Genomic DNA, 19286 nt, shown 5'->3' with positions numbered 1-19286 from the left:
CCCTGTCCCCCATTTTACCCACAATGCTTCCTTTTCTGTGATTCTTCACTCCTTATGTCTTGTCCTTTTTTCTCTGCACCCCATTTCATGTGCCCACCCTTTGCCCCCTGTTACTTTGCTCTTCCATGAGCTTCAAAACCTTTTTGGAAAACTTGATTGGTGTATAGAAGTTAATAATAGTGATCGGGTAAGTTAATCGGGCATGGATTTGGTCCAACAATGATGGCACGAATGATCCTCCTGTTCTTTTACATCATTGAAGAATTACTCAACTTTGAAATTATTGTATTCGTGGCTGGTAGAACTCTTCATCGTCGCATTGACACAAAGCCAAAAATGTAAGTGCTGGATTCAGCGGTGGCTTTGAATAATTTCATAATAATCCTTTTGGCATTGGTTTGCAATTCTTAAACTAATGCTCAAGTTGAGACTCATCCGATTGAGCTTATGGAAGTTTATACTCAGATTTAATACACATAACTTGTTATGCTTTTTGCGCAACTTTCCAACTTACCCTGCTGCTCGAATGAGCATATTTAAGACCCTGTGTCTTCCATCCATTATATACTAGGTAACCCCACCACTCACGCAGTAAATTGCTCGATAAGCTTCCTTTAAAATCTTTATAAGCCCAGAGGCACTGCAACTAGCTTTGTGGGATTGTTCATTTGCACAAGGCCTCTTCTTTTTGATTACTTGTAGCCAGAACAGATATATATGAATGAAAGTTTTTTCGTTTGCAACTTGGTTCAGCCACATCAGCACTGAACAAGTCAATAAGTGTTTAAATGTTTGAAAGCGTTAAGGGGTTTCTTTTCGTTTTTAACACACTAATTAATTCTCTCAGCAAACATAAAGGAAATGTTATTCACTTCACCAGCCATCTTCTCCTGACTTTCTAGTTGCCTTCTTTCAAATCATGGCTTTATAGTCGAGGTTTTGTGTTCGATAATGAGCTGAATAATGTGCTGACGACCACGAAACGTCTTCCAGGGACATTTGTGGGTTTCACTGAACTTTTATGTGGTGGCTGAATGCACTTCCCTTTGTTACTTCATTTCCATTTTAATTCAATACCACCACTCTTGAAAGGTAGACTTCAATAATCCCAGGTGACCTCAGCCGGTCGCTTTACGTTTCTGTTCTGTTGGATTTCCATCACTTCCCACTGCTGGTATTGATGATCGAAGGCTGGCTTGTGCAGTACATGTTTGTCTTTGCCACAGAGTGTTTATATTTGAGAATAAGCTCTGCCGTGCCACTTGCTTGGTGAACTCGCCATCCCAAGGGCTTTCGAAACCACAGCAATGCTAAGATGCCATCTCAATTTGACAAATAAGCCATTCTGATATCTCCTCCAGTTGCTCTGTAAGAAACGCGATGCCCATTACAAAGTCTTCAAGCAAGATTCATCGATTTGCTATCAAATTGATTTCTAAATTCAGGAGACTTATATCTCTAAATAATTAGCTCCGCCACCGTAGGTGGATGGAGGTTATGTTTTCACCCCTGTCTGTTTGTTTGTGAACAAGATATCTCAAAAAGGTTGTGGACGGATTCGGACGAAATTTGGCAGTGAGGTAGTGTATGTGACGAGGATGAAATGATTACATTTTGGTGAAGATCCAGATCCAGATTCCTTTTGATTCTTCACCATTGCGAGATAGGGCAAAAAGTATAGATGAAGGGTAATAACTAAGTTGTTGACCCCAAAGTAAGTTGACCCCAAACATATCACATGATATTTAATAAGGTTATGGACGAGTTATGACTAAACTTTGTGGATGAGTTGATTAGGTGACAAGAACAAGCCGATTAGATTTTGTTTCAGGTCCGAATCCAGATCCGGCCTATCAGTGGGATACAAAACCTAAACTGTTGAGCCTGGTGGAGGTGTGGGCTCTACCGAGTGCTGTTCTAGTTTATCACTGATATCTGCGTTCTTTCCTTTTAATTTTCCTACCTCATCACTCATGGACCGACAAGACCTAAGATGGGCATCCTATAAGTAGGCCTGTGTTGCGTCAAATCACTCGAGCACCAGACTCAGTCCTTATATCCGAGAGTAGTTGCAATTGGACTACAAAGTTGCAAAGACTTGTTTTTCAAAATAGGAATGCCCCGAATTTTATTGTTCGGTTTCCTGCCTGCCTCTGCCATTCGATAATTGGATGGTCCTTCATTGCTGGTTTTCACTGAAATGCCTGACATTTCTGGTTTGCTTTCAGAGTGCAGTTTGATGACTTGACCAAAGAGTACGCACTGTCTTGTAATTGTTAAACCTCTGAGTTGTTACTGTTGCTTATGCAGCCCTGCCAAGCATTTCTTTTCTAATTGCACAAAATCGTCCTGCAAGTCCATAATGTCCATAATGTAAAGTCTGCTCACACTCATTATATCATTCATTGCCACTTAATTTCCAAATTAGAGGAGGTCTATGGAATTGCAAGAAATGTTTAATTCTGCCCAAGGCAGCGCTCTTTATGTTTAATTCATTTGCTTGGGTGAAATCATTTGAAGAAGTCACATGATCACTCAACCTTAGTATTCAAAATGCTTCAAAGCAGTCTGGGATTTTGTTGTAACTTCAACAAATATATATAAATGGTCATAACAATCTACTGGCTCTCAAAAACCTCTTCAATTATTTTGCCCTTGCCATCAAAACTGGAGGGCCTGTGGGAATTAGCCAATAATATGGAGATTACAGACTTCACTCCAAGGATTTTGAGTCTATGAAGTAAACAACAAAATCACAATGATAATAACTTAAGTTCTCTTACAAGAAACTTTCAACAAAAGAAGTGGCCATTAAGCCCATCAAAACCTGTGGTATTATTACCAATATATTGTTGTTTTTCCATGCTTGTTCCTTTTAAATGCTGAACGTCGAGCAAGGAAGCAGCCACCGACTTCTCAGACTCAGAACAAACATTAACCATTACACCACCAAGGTTGATGATTCAAGAGGCTTTCAGAAATAGTTTAATTTGAAGGAAAGGTTTCAGGTCAGGTCAGTCTTTTGGGACTGCCAATGGTAACATGTAACCCAGTGCTACCTGCAACATGGTCGGGTTGTCGGCGACTAAACTGACACCCCTCACTGGCTTTGCTAGTGGGGAAGGTGACTGTGACACCCTGCCAGGACTAAAAACAATACCTGGCAAAGGGCGGATGAGCTCCCATATGGAGCCAACGACCATCCAGTAAGGAGATGGTGTCTCCTAAAAAAACACCCATCCGATTTGGACCGGTTTAAGTCATACCAAAGACTTTTAAAATGGTATGTGCTGCTTCCTTGCTTGAAAAGGATAGAGCACGGACAATCCCCATTGGTTGGTATCCATGGGGAAGAGGAAATTTATATTGAGGAAATGCCCCGCTGAGGATGGTGAGAAAAACGTCACCATTGTTGTAACATCGTTGGTTCCCAGAGTATTCTGGTAAGTGACGTTAGTGATTGTAATGAAATTTTTTCAAGACCTCGCTCAGAGATAAGAGGCTTTATTGAAATCGATCTTCACATCCTAAGCACATAAGCAATCATCTCATTAGTCCTATGAAGCATATAAAAGCATATATAAATGGGTAAAGCTTTCTATCACAGCCATCAATCAACAGTCTTGTCTTACCAAGATAAACCAGCGCAGATCGCTGTGTAGCCCATTCGGCCTGTAGAAACCGCCTCACCTTGCACACAAGGCGTTCAAATATAAATAGGCATACGAGAAGCATCACTACTCCGAATCCCCCTTCTTCTTATTCTTCATTTTATTTACAGTCTCCCTCCGTTAAAATCACGGCCAGCAGTTGTAGGAGTCAGATATCAGCGCGTAAAATCTACCAGTCAAAACGCGTAGGTTGCTGACATAGCCTGCCAGAACGAGTGCGATATAGCCCATCAGCACTCGAGCCCCCAACGCTCGGTAACGGCAGGCCCCCCTCGTCAGACGTCTTGCACTGAGGGCTCTGAAGGCTCCCTGGCACAGGTGACAAAGGTGACAAACCCACGGGGTCCAAAGCGGTATTGCTATTAGCTGCATTGTCCGGGTGCGAATCCGACCTGGCAGGGGAACCCGGGTCGACATCGACCGGTTCACTCATGCCAGGCTGCAGGTCAAAACCCCACAGGGTGCGAGATTCTGAACCGACATGGTAGTTTCTCTGCCATCGGGCAAACAAACATGCGCCCGAGCGTATTCCGGATTTGCTTCCAATATTTCCACGTGGTCAACAAACGGTTCATATTTGCTCTGTCTGACCGCCCACTTCAGAAAAGCCGGGCCCGGCTATGCCAACCACGAGGGTAGAGGCTGCCCGCTAGAACTACGACACTGATACTTGAACAACCTCTCGTGAGGAGTGGCATTAGTCGCAGTACATAGCAGGGAACGGATGGTGTGTAACGCTTCCGGCAAAACACGCTCAGACATGTTCGAAGTCATCCCGCGGGTTCGCAAAGCCATGGTAACCACGTGCCATATAATCCCATTGTAACATTCAATCAAGCCGTTCCCTTGTGGATTATATGCAGTGTTGCGACTAGAAGCAATACCCTGCTCAAGGAGAAATTGCTTGATTTCCCAAGATAAGAATGCCGTCCCCCTGTCACTGTGGATGAAAACAGGATAGCCGAACATGAGGAACAACTGCTGGAGACATCTAATTACTGTAGTGGATGACATGTCCAAGCACAGAATAGTGAACGGGAATCGTGAATACACGTCAACTATCGTGAGAAGATAGCGGTGCGCGCCACCGCAAGGCATGGGCCCTTTAAAATCGATTTTCAGGCACTCCCATGGCCATCCGGCGTGTATTAACATACCCATAGGAGGCTTGTAAAAACTCAGCTTGAGTTCCGCACAAACCGGGCACGACTTGCATAAGTGGCGAATCTCGTCGACGGAGAAAGGCAAGTTCCTGCCCCGAACGAAATGAGCCATACGGGCGAAGCCCGGGTGACAAAGCGAATCATGTATAGTACGTAGCTCGTCGACTGTCATTCTGGAGCAGATGGGCCAAGACAAAGCATCGGCAGCCCGGTTATCCCTTCCCGGTCGGTGACTCGTCACACAATATAGAAGCTGTAGTCGGCTAGTTGAAAATGTTTCCCTAAAAGGAAATGGCGCCACCTGCGGACCGATTCCACTATAGCGTAACCTTCCTTCTCAATCGAGGAGTGGCACCTCTCACTATCCGATAAGGTTCGTGAGAAGAATGCCACCGGGCAGCTCCCCTGGTTCAGTGTGGCCGCAATGGCGCAATCTGATGCATCTGCCTCCACCAAGAATGGGACCGTCTCGTCGATGGAGGTCACAACGGCGCCAGCTATGTCATCCTTCAGTTGTTGAAAGGAAGTCTGGGCAGCCAAGGTCAACGGAAATGTTTTGCACTCGACGAGAGGATGTATCTTTTCAGAGAACCGTGGGACCCACTGGGAGTAATGTGCAAACAACCCCATCACTCGCTTTAAAGTCGCCAGATTGACGGGACGGGCTGAGTCGAGTAGGGGCTGAAGCTGCACCGAATCAGGCCATATAGCCCAGTGTAGCCCAAGAGGTCTATAGTTCTAATGGAGTAAGTTCTACATTTGGCTTTGTTGAAGGTCAACTGGTATTTCCGGGCCACTTCCAAGAAGCGCCGCAGATTAGCTTCCTGGTCTTTCTGGTTCCAACCGCAAACAGTGACATTATCGACGTAGACAAATACATCGTTCAATTGCTCCTTTGAAAGGATATCATCTATCGCCCATTGAAAACATGGGACCCCATTCGTAACGCCGAAAGGAATCCTACGATATTGGTACAGCCGCTGGCCAGACTCAAAGGCCGTGTAGGGACGGTCCGTGTCCCGTATTGGGATTTGATGATAGGTGCTACGAAGGTCCAGCATACTGAAAACTCGCCAGTTAGATACAGCCCTGACCATGTCATCCATTCTTGGAAGCGGGTAGGCATTGAGTTGGGTAAAGTGATTAATCATTTGTGAGTACTCAACGGCCATGCGTTTGTGATGATTAGCGCTATTGACGACCAGCACTTGAGCCCGCCAGGGTGAGCAACTGGGTTCGATGACTCCCTCGATTAAAAGACGTTTAGTCTCGTCAGCGATAAACTGGACATCGGGCTGTGAATACCGCCTAGATTTTACGTTAACAGGGTGGCCATTTGGTGTTAAACTTGGAAACAGCAGGGGAGGTTCAATAGCCATCTCCGCTAAGCTGCATACTGAGCCCGGCGCGGCTCCTACAGAGAGAGTATGAGCCCCACTGAACTGCATTTCTAGATGTTTATGCCGGTTCAAGAAGTCATGACCGAGAAGCACGTCAGAATACAGATTCTGAAATGCCATTAACTTCACATCCAAGTACATAACATCATTGGCTGCCAGCTTAACAACACAGAATCCTCGGGATCGCTGCCACAAAGCCCCCGAAGCCATGTATACATGTTGCGTCGCCATAACAGTAGGCCATCCGTGTCATTCGATGAGACGCTGACTGACGTAGCTCCTATCACTTCAAGTATTGATCAGTGCTTCCACCGACTCGCCATTGATTTACACCGTAATCACAGCCTGCGCTAAGCCGCTTAGAGCTCTTTGTGAGCCCAAAGATATGCGCGCTCCTGCGAGCGTCGTCCGTTGGCTTTTGGTTGACTGACAAACTTTGGCAAAATGGCCCTTCTTACCGCAGTTATGGAACATCATTTCCCGAGCTGGATATAGCGAGCCTGTGTGGCGGCGATTTCCACAAAATAAACATTTGGCAGTCGCCCCAGCAGGGGTCACCACGGCCGCGGTGCTCGGCTCGCTCTCCTCGTCGTCCGAGCCCTCTCTCCTGGATTCCCGGCTCGCTAGAACCTGCGCGGGCGCTAGCTCGGCGGCAGATTCTGATTCCCCATGATCATCAGTGTAGGACGTAGTGCCAGCAGTTATGAATGGCCGGCCGTACGTTTCAGATCTGACTTGAGCTGACTGGAGGACCCGGGCTTGGCCGAAAGCCGTTTTGAAGGTCAGCGTTTCATTCTACGGATCGCGGGAGACTGGAGCCTGGTTATGAAAGCATCGCGTACTCGATCATCAGTGCCCTCCACAGCCACGTGATCCGTGACTGCACAATCCTTGCCAAGCTGTCGCGAAACCTGCATGTATCGCTCCAGCGATTCCGTAGGTTCCTGCCTGCGCGTCGTGAGAAGATGTCGGGCGTAAATCATGCTTCGAGGTTTAACAAAAAGGGCAGTTAAAGTCTCCACGGCATCCGCGTAGGTCATGCAGTGGGAGAAGTATTCGTAGACGGAGTGAGACATGTTGCAGGAAAGGACGTTCAGTCTCTGTGGGTCTGTGATCTCAGGGACGAGTTCCGTATAGAGTCCAAATGAATGAAGCCAATGTGTCCACTGGCCGGTGGCATCGCCGGCATTCGGATCACCGCAAAAGCGCTCCAATTTGATGAGCTTATCCATGGTCCTTGAACGTCTCAGAATCTATTTCAATAAATTGTAATGAAATTGATTCAAGACCTCACTCCAAGATAAAAGGCTTTATTGAAATCGATCTTCACATCCTAAGCACATAAGCAATCATCTCATTAGTCCTATGAAGCATATAAAAGCATATATAAATGGGTGAAGCTTTCTATCACATTAGCCATCAATCAACAGTCTTGTCTTACCAAGATAACCCAGCGCAGATCGCTGTATAGCCCAATCAGCCTGTAGAAACCGCCTCACCTCGCACACAAAGCGTTCAAATATAAATAGGCATATGAGAAGCATCACGCCTCCGAATCCCCTTCTTCATTTTTATCACAGTGACGGCACTTCCCCCAAGGTCAGTGGCTGTGTTAAGTGTTTGTCTTGTCAGTATGTCCGTGTCTGTGTGTGTGTGTGTGTGTGTGTGTGTGTGTGTGTGTGTGTGTGTGTGTGTGTGTGTGTGAGTGTGTGTGTGTCACCTCTATTACGAGCTATTGCCCATGTATTAAAAAAGAAGAAGATGGATGTCATAGTGTAAAGGTCAATCTGTTGTTATTGCTACAGTTAAACTACATATTAACTCATGATATGCCTACTAATAGTTGTGACTCAACTACGTATACTCGTAATCAATAGTTTGAAATGATTATCAGCAGAGGGTTCGTCTTTTCACTTTTATAGGAGCGATTTGTGTAATATGTATGCAAATGGCTGGTTGTGGTTGGTGGCTGGTTGAGGGAGGAAGACACAATTGAGAACATTACAACAGCCAATTGCAGTAATGATAAAAAAGAAGATGATCAGAGAAAGTTAGTTGGAAGTGCATGGATGGAATGAGAAGATAATAGAAATAAGTTTTATTCTGGGATTAAGAAATAAAATAGGAATAAGTGACGGTAAGGGGCATGTGTAGTATGTATAGGGGGTCGCAATTCTGCTCTACTTGTTCAGGGTGACCATAAATGTCTTATCCCTTGTAAAAACTTGTTACCCTTGTCAACATGTGGTAATTCCCTTTGGGGATTCATAAAAGAGATTGTTACACAGCTGGGCCAGGAAACCACTGATGACCTTAAACAAGCAGTGAGTCTTCCTTTTAATCACATCACCCACAAATGCTCTGTAAAATGTCCCCAGAACATGGCGCAAAATGATTCTTTGTAATGACAATGATGGAGCACAAACGGATCCAAGCGCACTTAAGACTTGCGACTTGCGTCATGACCTGTAAAATGTGTAATAAAGTGAAATAGAACTGCAAATGTACGTGGTATAACTAGTAGAACCCTTGAATGTTGTCAGATAATATGATAAAAGGCAACGTGTCACATTTTTTACAAGGCGCTAGTATCAGTCGCTCGTAGCTATAATCGGTTCTGTGTCAGAAAGGTAGTATTAGTCTGTGTTGGTGCACAGGTAGAACAATGGATGAAATGATATCCCCAGTGGGAAGCAAGCAGAAGCTAACCTTTCGGGCATTAACCATTGGTCCTCTCTTTTGCTCCGACGAAACGTCAGCTTCTCCTGCTTCGCAAGGTTGTTAGCCTACCTCAATCAACATCCTCTTGATTTCATCCACTATGTTAATACCTGTTTTAACCACAAGATTGCAGGCATTACCTTTGGGTGATTTTATTCTTTTTCGTTTGCCGCTTTCCCTGTTTTATTTCCATCTTGTATACCTTGATACCGTTCTCCACTGTCCATGTAATGATGACCCTTACTCTTGATTTTTACGAGTCTTCTTTCCATTATTTTGAAACACACTGATTCTCTTGGGGTTTTTTTTTTCAAAATTATTACCAAATCCCCAAGCTTTTTGAAAAAAAGTGGGAGAAAATCCTATTCGGCTCAGTCACTCTGTCCGTCCGTCCGTCTGGCTGTCCGTCCGTCACGCTATCTCCTCCTAAATGGCTGTGCAGAAATTCACCAAACTTGGTAGTTATGATCATCACATGGCGAGACGACGCAAAAGCAGCGCCATTTTGTCCCGCCCCCTTGTGTGGGGTCAAAAGGTCAAATACCGAAAAATGCAATTGCGGGCACATTTTTAAGCATTGCTTCATGAAACTTTTTACATGCAATCAACATTTGGGGATGCATGAAATATGTATCAATTTCTTGGATATGACCCCCGGGTTCATGTCCCAGGGGATGGAGACTTAGGGTCACAGAGGTCAAAACAGAAAAAAGTTTTACTCAAAATTTGATACGTGGTCATTCCTGGTGGAACTTTTTGCCATCTTTCCACTTTGCTTTAGATGGGAAGCGTCGGGATTTGCGATTGCGTGCCATCGACTTCACTCTCGTTTGATTTGGTGTTTGTCTCTATCATGTGTACTGCTTGATAAAGTTTGCTCATTTATCTCATCTCTTTTTGAGGAGTTTCCAATTTTACTTGTGAACATCACAATATTTGTCTGGAGTGATTGCATCTTCTCTCTACCATCATATGGGGAAATCCTCAAATACATTCAATCACACAAAGGCATTCTTTACTGGCAAACTACCTTTTATTTGAACGTCACTCTAATTATCGAGGAAACAATTTATCATTTCTACATTGGATTTAACGTTTAATAAATGAGCTTTCAAGTTGTTTGTAGAAATATGAATCGTATGAGTGAGATTACTTATTCATTGTATTTGTAGAGTACACAGAGCACATGTTCTCACAAACTTCAACTACGACTGTAACGTTCGTTTAACGGCTCCAATTAATCCCATCTACTTGTGGGGTCGGCCGGAGAACATTTGGGCCCAAGTCTTTCACGACCCGACTGGTCTGGCCTGACGTTCGACCGAAGGTGGGTAGGGAAGGATTTTTAATTGGCTCAGGATGCCGGCGATGACTCGCCCACTCTGAAAGACACCCGTGGGATCTTTAACATGCACGCTGATGAATCCTCCGGGTTAACATCCACCCGATGGAGGGTGCACATGTTGATGAATCTCCCTGCTTGTGAAACATCAGGGTGGCAGTTTATAGCTGGGTCAAGATTTGAACTCAGGATATAATATTTTATTTTGACCATTTTTTATTTTTGCTAAATATTTCCACATTTTTAAGGAGTTTTACATTTTGGTTTTGCAACATTTTGAAACATGTCCACATACTTCTGGGGCAATGAATGAATGACCGTTTTAAGGCCATTTTCCCCGCTAGAGTGGGGGTTAGCCTTGCGGGCCCCATGGCAATCATGGTTCCCTGTTTGAGGCATTGTTTTTATGGCCGGATGCCCTTCCTGACGCCAACCCTTAGTCGCCTCTTACGATGCGCAGGGATACGGTGTACCTATTCTAAACCGGGGTACACACCGGGAATGGGGGCAATGGGGCAATGCGGTGCCTTAAGTCGCTGAAGAATAACGGAGTCAGCTAGAAGCTGTTTTCACTAATACCATAAACCGAGAATCATAGGCTCAGTGACAAGTATGAGTGGATTATTGGTTTTGTCATTCTGACACAGTCCAAGGAGGATGGAAGCAATCTGATGGATGTATGCAGAAACCCGAAGGGAAAGTTTGAAGATGATTTGTGATCCCTCCGTAAGAGTGGAAAAATTAAGACTTTATTTTCCCCGCAGTGCTTATGGCATTCAGGTCCAATTGTTTGGAAGAGTGCTTTCGAAGACAAATTTACTCCTAAAAAAAATTCTTTAAAATTTTCTTTTTATTTACTGGAAATAAATTTTTTTGGGGTTGACCTTTCATTATATTTGGTCGGGGGATATTGGGCGGCACTGCCTTATCTTCTAATGTGCATCCCAAGTTACCTTGAAGGCATTTGAGGTCAACGTGCAGACCAGGCCTTGTTGGGGACGCAGAATAAGCCATTAATCAGCTATATGGGGGGGGGGGGGGGGGGGTTTGTTACTGCCGACACGATAGCAACATGGGAATTATTCCGAAACTGTCCCAGTTTTCATAAATTTAGAATCCAGAACCTTAACACAACTTGTGCCTCCTGCTGTACGTGAACCAATAACTTCGGTCGGACTAGGCCCGTGTCCTCTTATTTTCCAGAGATTGAGTGCAAAACGTTTTATATTGTAAATTTGTCACATATTAACGAGGCTAGAGCTACTTAGATGGGAGATTTACTGTTATAGTATTCTCTCAAAGATCTTTCAGCATGGTAAGTTATATTTTGCCATTTTAGAGCTGATAACCACTGACATTTCCATCTGTCAGTGCTCATTCAAAAGCATATGCTGTGACTCTGTGCCTCCGATCAAATACAACTGGCATGTAGCTCGTCAAACCGTCCTTTAAATTGAGTTTAGCTGCCATTATATAATATAACACGTTATTTATATGGTAAGCTTTATTAAAGTGGATATTAACAATGTTGTCACCAACTCGTCATCGATATCATACCAGCTGGCTGGATCATCATGGTTTGAACAGACACGATTTTAAAGTATTGTTTACATGATTCAAATGATTCCTACCTGGTTGTAATTGGGCGTGCAGGAAATGCGACCTCATTAGGCAATGTGATGTCACTGGCACTAGGCCTGTAGTACCCAAGTCAGAGCCTCGGACTCGCATCTCATTTCTTTATGATGGTGTGAGTCGTCGCTTTCGACGAATCTCTTCCCTTCGTTGGCGTGCTCACTAAGCATCATTGTGCATTGTGCGATGTCTGTATATTCCAATGCCAGACCCACAGCATCTACCACAAACATCACAGGTATAGACTAGTCCTTGCAAAGATGAACGTTGGCAGGTTTTCCTTTCTTGCCTCCGCTGTCTCTTGACAGCAAGTCTCCCACCTTCAAAGTGGTCCTGATGTTCCAAGGTGACAACTAGGATTTCACAAGACTTGGATGTATACCTAAGGACGTCCTTATAACGCTTTTTTCCCCACCACGTGACCGTTTACCAAATTTGATTTGCCCATAGGAAAGCGTGCTTGGGATTCCATGGACTTCCATGCAGGTGAGGTGTCTTGACCAGCACCAGCGAAGCTTCGCTTGCATCAGGAAATACTCAAGTCCTTGGATACGACAATGGACTAGGATCGAGGTGTTAGGTATTCTGTCTTGCCAGGTGGTGCCAAGAATCTTGCGAAGGCATCACATATTTCTCTATGACTCACAACTTGACTCGAGGATTGGGAGACTGAAGACATAACAAGACCTGACACTCAAACTATTTGACCAGCACATGCATTTGTTAAGGTGTATTTAATAGGGATTAATTCATGTGTTTGATGTTCTGGTTTCATTATTACGGAGTTTCGGAAATGCCACCAATACAATATGCCACCAATACTCCTATAGATTAGGATGCAAATTAAGATTTTGGGCAGGATACTGGCACATAATGGCCAACCTTTTTCAAAAGGGATCCCTGGATCCTCTGTGAAAATCAAGCCTAGATTTAAGATCATTTGCAATGTACGTATGACATGGCTTCTGAGATGTGCTACCTGATCAGTTTTTGTTTTATTGCAGTTGCAGCCATGTTAATTCTCTCATCTTTTAGAAATATGAAGTTCTACATATTCAGTCATACATCATTTTATCGTCGAGGTTTCAGCCCATTAACCTTCCCGACCCAGGAATGTCACGTGCACAAAATCAATCCACTTAAACACCGACCTGCCATATAAAAGGAGCGACCATTTTTTAATGCACTTGCTTCTTTAGGCAAATACGCCACATGCCACTTGATCTCAGTTTATGTCAAAGTTTCCTTGTTTAGACTTGAGAGGCCAACATTGCCCAGGTGTGGAAAGACTCAGCAGCCACAGAGAGAAATTCTGAAAACCTTAAAGTGATGATTCGATCATCTGAGCTCAAAGGTACATATAGTCCCAACGAACTCTGTTCAAGGACGAATGAAGGGCATCTGGGTGAATCTTTAGATTGCAAGACAGGCAGAAGTGGCTAAAAGGGGAAAGAGCATTGGGTGTGACAGTTGTGGTAAGAAAAGGCCCAGACTGGATTCCACAGTACCTGTCTGCATTGATTACCATGCTAATCTAGCCTGGGGAAACAGACAGCAGGGGTCACTGACCTGACTCTGACTCAGAAGAAGCCGATAAGGTGCCGACCGACACTCTTCATACCAAAGATAAGGCAGATGAGCTGATAGACGCAGAGAAGTGCAAGGCTTCCACAATTGCACGGAGTAATCCAAAGTCTCCTCGCAGTCCAGAAATATGATTATACTCAGCACAATGTTGAAACAAGCACCCATGACCCAAGAATATAATATGGTCAAGAAAGAATTGTTACTTATACATGTTTACGCCTGGGGTCGTCAACTTGTACGTCCTGCAGACAGGACAGCCGGCTTTATGTCTCCATCTGAAGTGCAGCGTGATCCGAGATGTACCTCTCCATGCTGGCATTGCACTAGAACAGATGTTTTTAGATGAGTCTAACTTTGGAATCAAACCAAGAATATAGACAAGTTATTCACATACAGGATATATCAAGAGAGCTTTTTGTCGATCCAATCAATGAGATTTATATTGCAGACCGACATCACTTGTAACTGCCATGAACTTGTACTTTGAGTTTACAATCTTAATACACTACTTGACTTTTCTCCTTTTGATCAATGTCGTAATCTTAACAAACAACTTTTATACTTTGCATAAAATGATTGGAACAACATGAAATGAAAAGATGATTTGCATTTGCGTAATATGATTGGTAAGAGGACAGAAGAGACATGAACGTCAATTCAATTATATTGTGAAAGTATAATGGTTTACACAATGTTTAATTCAAAATATTATACAAACCAGTACAGATACATTCAAAGTGCACTGCCCCATGCCAAATAAATATCCTTCAGTGCAGCACATGGATATGGTATTGGGAGGGAGAGGTATACAATAATTGATTGATTAATTGTGTAATTAAAATCAATAATCAATAATCATAAAATAATTTATTAATCAATGGGCTAATAGCATACCACCAGTGTTTCATTAAAAGCTGTAACTTTTTAAAAATTAAAAGTCATTTCTTGAAAAATAAAATTTGATTAATCAATATATACTTAATTGATTAATCAATGAATCAAAAATATCATTTGTAGCCAAATCACTTTGTCACTGTTGTGTCCAAATATCACCTTCCTAGCTCAAAAGGTGCCTGAGATATTGCCCAGATGAGAAAAAAAAAAGAAGTGATTAATAACGAAAATAAATCAATAATAATTGTAAAATAACGAAATTATAAATCAATTGGCTAATAGAATATGTAAACCACCACCGTTTCATTCGAATATGTAATTTTAAAAAGATTAATCAAGTCATTGATCGAATAATTAAATAATTAATTGATTAATTGATTAATCAATAAATCAAAAATACAATGTACAGCCAAATCATTTGGTCATTGTCATGTCCAAATATCAGCTTCCTAACTCAAAAGGATACCTGAGATAATGCACAGACAAGAACAGAAATAAATAAGTACTTAATTAATCAATAATGAGTAAGTAATTAATTGATTAATCAAAAAAAAATCAAAAAAACGTTTTTGCCAAAGCAAGTGCTCACTATTGTGCCCAAATTTCAGCTTCCTACCTCAAAGGATGGCTGAGATGTCGCCCGGACAAACAAGAAAGAAAGCAATAAACTGGAGTGAAAACTGAGTACTCCCTTTCAGCACGTCATCGCCGGGCCCCCTTCAGTGTCCGGTGATGATGTAATGCAGCGCCTTGAGATGGGATAGCAAAAGAGCGGTGTACAATACAATGTAGCCATAAAAATGCCTTGAGATGGGATAGCAAAAGAGCGGTGTACAATAAAATGTAGCCATAAAAAAATGTAAAAACCCCAAATATTTTATTATACCCTCTGATAAAAAGCACAGACAAAACAATAAAATATAAATGTTGCATGGTAAATTATGCTATGACAATGGCAAACCAGTTAGTTATGCTATGACAATGGAAACAAATTTATTGATGCTATGACAATGGTAAACTAGTTAGTGATGCTATGACAATTGCAAAGAAGAAAAAGAGCAATCAGAGATTTCAAACCCTCACCAGGATGTATTTTCAGTGGTTTTTAAGGCTTTTGTGTTAAAACAAATATGGCGGCTGGACCACGTGACCGATGACGTCATTATTTTTTTGCTCCACTAATTTATTCCTACATTATGCTCAAGAAATTTCATCTTGATCGGATGACGTTTTGTACTTGTCAAATTATGACGTCATAATGGAGATGATAGATGATATTCCATATGGAGAGTTCTTTACAATGAGCCATGTCTCAATTTTTTCTATTCAGCGCTTTCGGAGATATAGAGGTGCGAAGTGTTTCGGTTTTTCCAAGATGGCGGCCGAACCATGTGACCTATGACATCATAATTATCATTAAAAAATTATACAATTATACAGTTGCACTTATGGTGTAAATTTCCTGTCAATCGGACCAACAGAGAAAATCATATTTATTCTGTGCTGACAAACAGACAGACCGACAAACAGACAAATGAAAAATCACTCACAGAGCGACACTTGGCTAAAGAGAACAAAGTAAAATGGCATTCGGTAGAGCACCCTTTTGACCTCTCAAATAATTGGTGGTTGAATTCAGTGACCTGATATGCAAATCGCCTTCAAATTTTAAGTTAATCGGATGAAAATGGACAATTTTAGAAATTTGGCCTATGTTGACCTCTTGACCTATATTGATCTCAAAAGTAGTTGGTGGTTGAATTCAGTTCGCTGATATGAAAATCCCATTCAAATTTCACATCAATCAGATGAAAATTGAGGATTTTAGAACTTTGAAAATGTTATTAACCTTTTGCCTATGTTGACATTTTGACCTATGTTGATCTCAAAAATAGTTGTTGGTTGAATTAATTTCGCCGATCTGAAAATCCGATTCAAATTTCAAGTCAATTGGATGAAGATTGAAGATTTTAGGAATTTGAAACGGTTGTTGATCTTTGGCCTATGTGGACATTTTGGCCTATGTTGACCTTTAGACCTATGTTGATCTCCAAAATAGTTGGTGGTTGAATTCATTTAGCGGATACGTAACTTGTATTCACATTTCAAGTCAATCGGATAAAAATTGAGAATTTTAGAAATTTGAAAAAAGAGGTTGACCTTTGGCCTATGTTGACCTTTTGACCTCAAACATATATAGGATTTTGTCGCACCACGAAATCTACCATTTGGTGAAGTTTCGTGAAGATCGGTTTAAAATTGTGACCTGTAGGTAAGTATAAGTGAGCAGACAGACAAACACACACACAAACGGGAGTGATCAACGTACTTGTCCAAAAATATTTATTTTTTTTGACAAGTAACAAACGGACTCAAATGCAATACCCTCTCCTCAGGCGAGGGTAACTATATAGTGATGTGATGTTATGACAGTGATGCTATGACAATGGCAGACTAAGTTAGTGATTCTATGACAATGGCAAACTAGTTTGTGATGCAATGACAATGTAAACCCAGTTAGATGTAAGCCCAGTTAGTGATGCTATTACATGGAAACCTAGTTAGCGATACTATGACAATGGAAACCTAGTTAGTGATGCTATGACAATGGAAACCTAGTTATTGATGATATGACAATGGCAAACTAGTTTGTGATGCAATGACAATGTAAACCCAGTTAGATGTAACCCCAGTTAGTGATGCTATTACATGGAAACCTAGTTAGCGATACTATGACAATGGAAACCTAGTTAGTGATGCTATGACAATGGAAACCTAGTTAGTGATGATATGACAATGGCAAACTAGTTGGTAATGCAATGACAATGGAAACCTAGTTAGTGATGCTACGACAATAGAAACCTAGTTAGTAATGCTATGACAATGGCAAACTAGTTTGTGATGCAATGACAATGGAAAACTAGTTTGTGATGCTATCACAATGGAAACAAATTTCATGATGAGATGACAATGGAAACTTAGTGATGCTACGACAATGGCAAACTAGTTAGTGATACTATGACAATGGAAACCTAGTTAGTGATGCAATGACAATGGAGACCTAGTTAGTGATGATATGACAATGGAAACCTAGTTAGTGATACTATAACAATGGAAACCTAGTTAGTGATGCTATGACAATAGCAACCTACAGTAGTTAGTGATACTATGGCAATGGCAAACTAGTTAGTGATACTATGGCAATGGCAAACTAGTTTGTGATGCTATGACAATGGAAACCTAGTTAGTGATGCTATGAGAATGGAAAACTATTTAGTGATGCTATGACAATGGAAACTTAATTAGTGATGATATGACAATGGCAAACTAGTTGGTAATGCAATGACAATGGAAACCTAGTTAGTGATGCTACGACAATGGAAACCTAGTTCGTAATGCTATGACAATGGCAAACTAGTTTGTGATGCAATGACAATGGAAACTTTGTTAGTGATGCTTTGACAATATCAATCCAGTTAGTCATGCTATGACAATGGAAACCTAGTTAGTGATACTACGACAGTGGAAACCTAGTTAGTGATGCTATGACAATGGAAAACTAGTTTGTGATGCTATCACAATGGAAACCTAGTTAGTGATGCAATGACAATGGAAACCTAGTTAGTGATGATATGACAATGGAAACCTAGTTAGTGATACTATAACAATGGAAACCTAGTTAGTGATGCTATGACAATGGAAAACTAGTTTGTGATGCTATCACAATGGAAACAAATTTCATGATGAGATGACAATGGAAACTTAGTGATGCTACGACAATGGCAAACTAGTTAGTGATACTATGACAATGGAAACCTAGTTAGTGATGCAATGACAATGGAAACCTAGTTAGTGATACTATAACAATGGAAACCTAGTTTGTGATGCTATGACAATAGCAACCTACAGTAGTTAGTGATACTATGGCAATGGCAAACTAGTTAGTGATACTATGGCAATGGCAAACTAGTTTGTGATGCTATGACAATGGAAACCTAGTTAGTGATGCTATGAGAATGGAAAACTATTTAGTGATGCAATGACAATGGAAATCTCGTTAGTGATGCCATGACAATAGCAATCTCGTTTGTGATGTTATGACAATAGCAACCTAGTTAGTGATGCTTTGACAATGAAAAACTAGTTCGTGAAGCTATGACAATGGCAAACTAGTTTGTGATGCAATGACAATGGAAACCTTGTTCGTGATGCTATGGCAATGGAAACCTAGTTAGAGATGCAATGACAATGGAAACCTAGTTAATGATGCTATGACAATGGAAACCTAGTTAGTGATGCTATGACAATGGCAAACTAGTTTGTGATGCAATGACAATGGAAACCTAGTTCGTGATGCTATTACAATGGAAAACTAGTTCGTGATAAATATGATAATGAAAACATAGTTAGTGATACTATGACAATGGAAACTTAGTTGGTGATGTTATGACAATAGCAAACTAGTTTGTGATGCTATGACAATGGAAACCTACTTAGTGATGCTTTGACAATGGCAACCTAGTTAGTGATGCTATGACAATGGCAACGTAGTTACTGATGGAAGGAAGATTTGGCCCCTGACCTGCGTTGGGAGGTACAACCAACGTGAAGAGGTGTCCCGTTGTGTACAGTAATTGTTTTTGCTGCTGTCTTCGTGGTTGCTTTGAGAAGTATTACTATATATAATTTTGTGTGCTCCTGTATTCTTGTAAAGAGTTTCTGCTGTTGTAGAATAATTAATGTTACTGTTTTAACAGCTACATTAAGTTCCAGTTTCAGATTCTTCTTCTGCAATCTCGAAAGACAAGCTTTTAAAACAGACACCTTTATGATTAAATGGCACTCACACATGTATATGCTCGAAGTAAATTGA

The 19286-nt window shown here is 41.7% G+C and overlaps 1 protein-coding gene across 2 annotated transcripts in view; it reads left to right on the top strand.

Moving 5' to 3' along the window:
- LOC137432895 (neuroligin-4, X-linked-like) overlaps positions 1-19286 on the top strand; it is a 749939-nt gene that overhangs the window by 720266 nt on the left and 10387 nt on the right. The gene's annotated exons all lie outside the window — the stretch shown is intronic.

The sequence above is a fragment of the Myxine glutinosa genome, chromosome 8 (assembly GCF_964187855.1).
Source record: "Myxine glutinosa chromosome 8, kmMyxGlut1.1, whole genome shotgun sequence".
NCBI lineage: Eukaryota > Metazoa > Chordata > Myxini > Myxiniformes > Myxinidae > Myxine > Myxine glutinosa.
The sequence above is the reverse complement of the archived record's forward strand: the minus strand, read 5'-3'. Positions and strand labels throughout refer to the sequence as shown.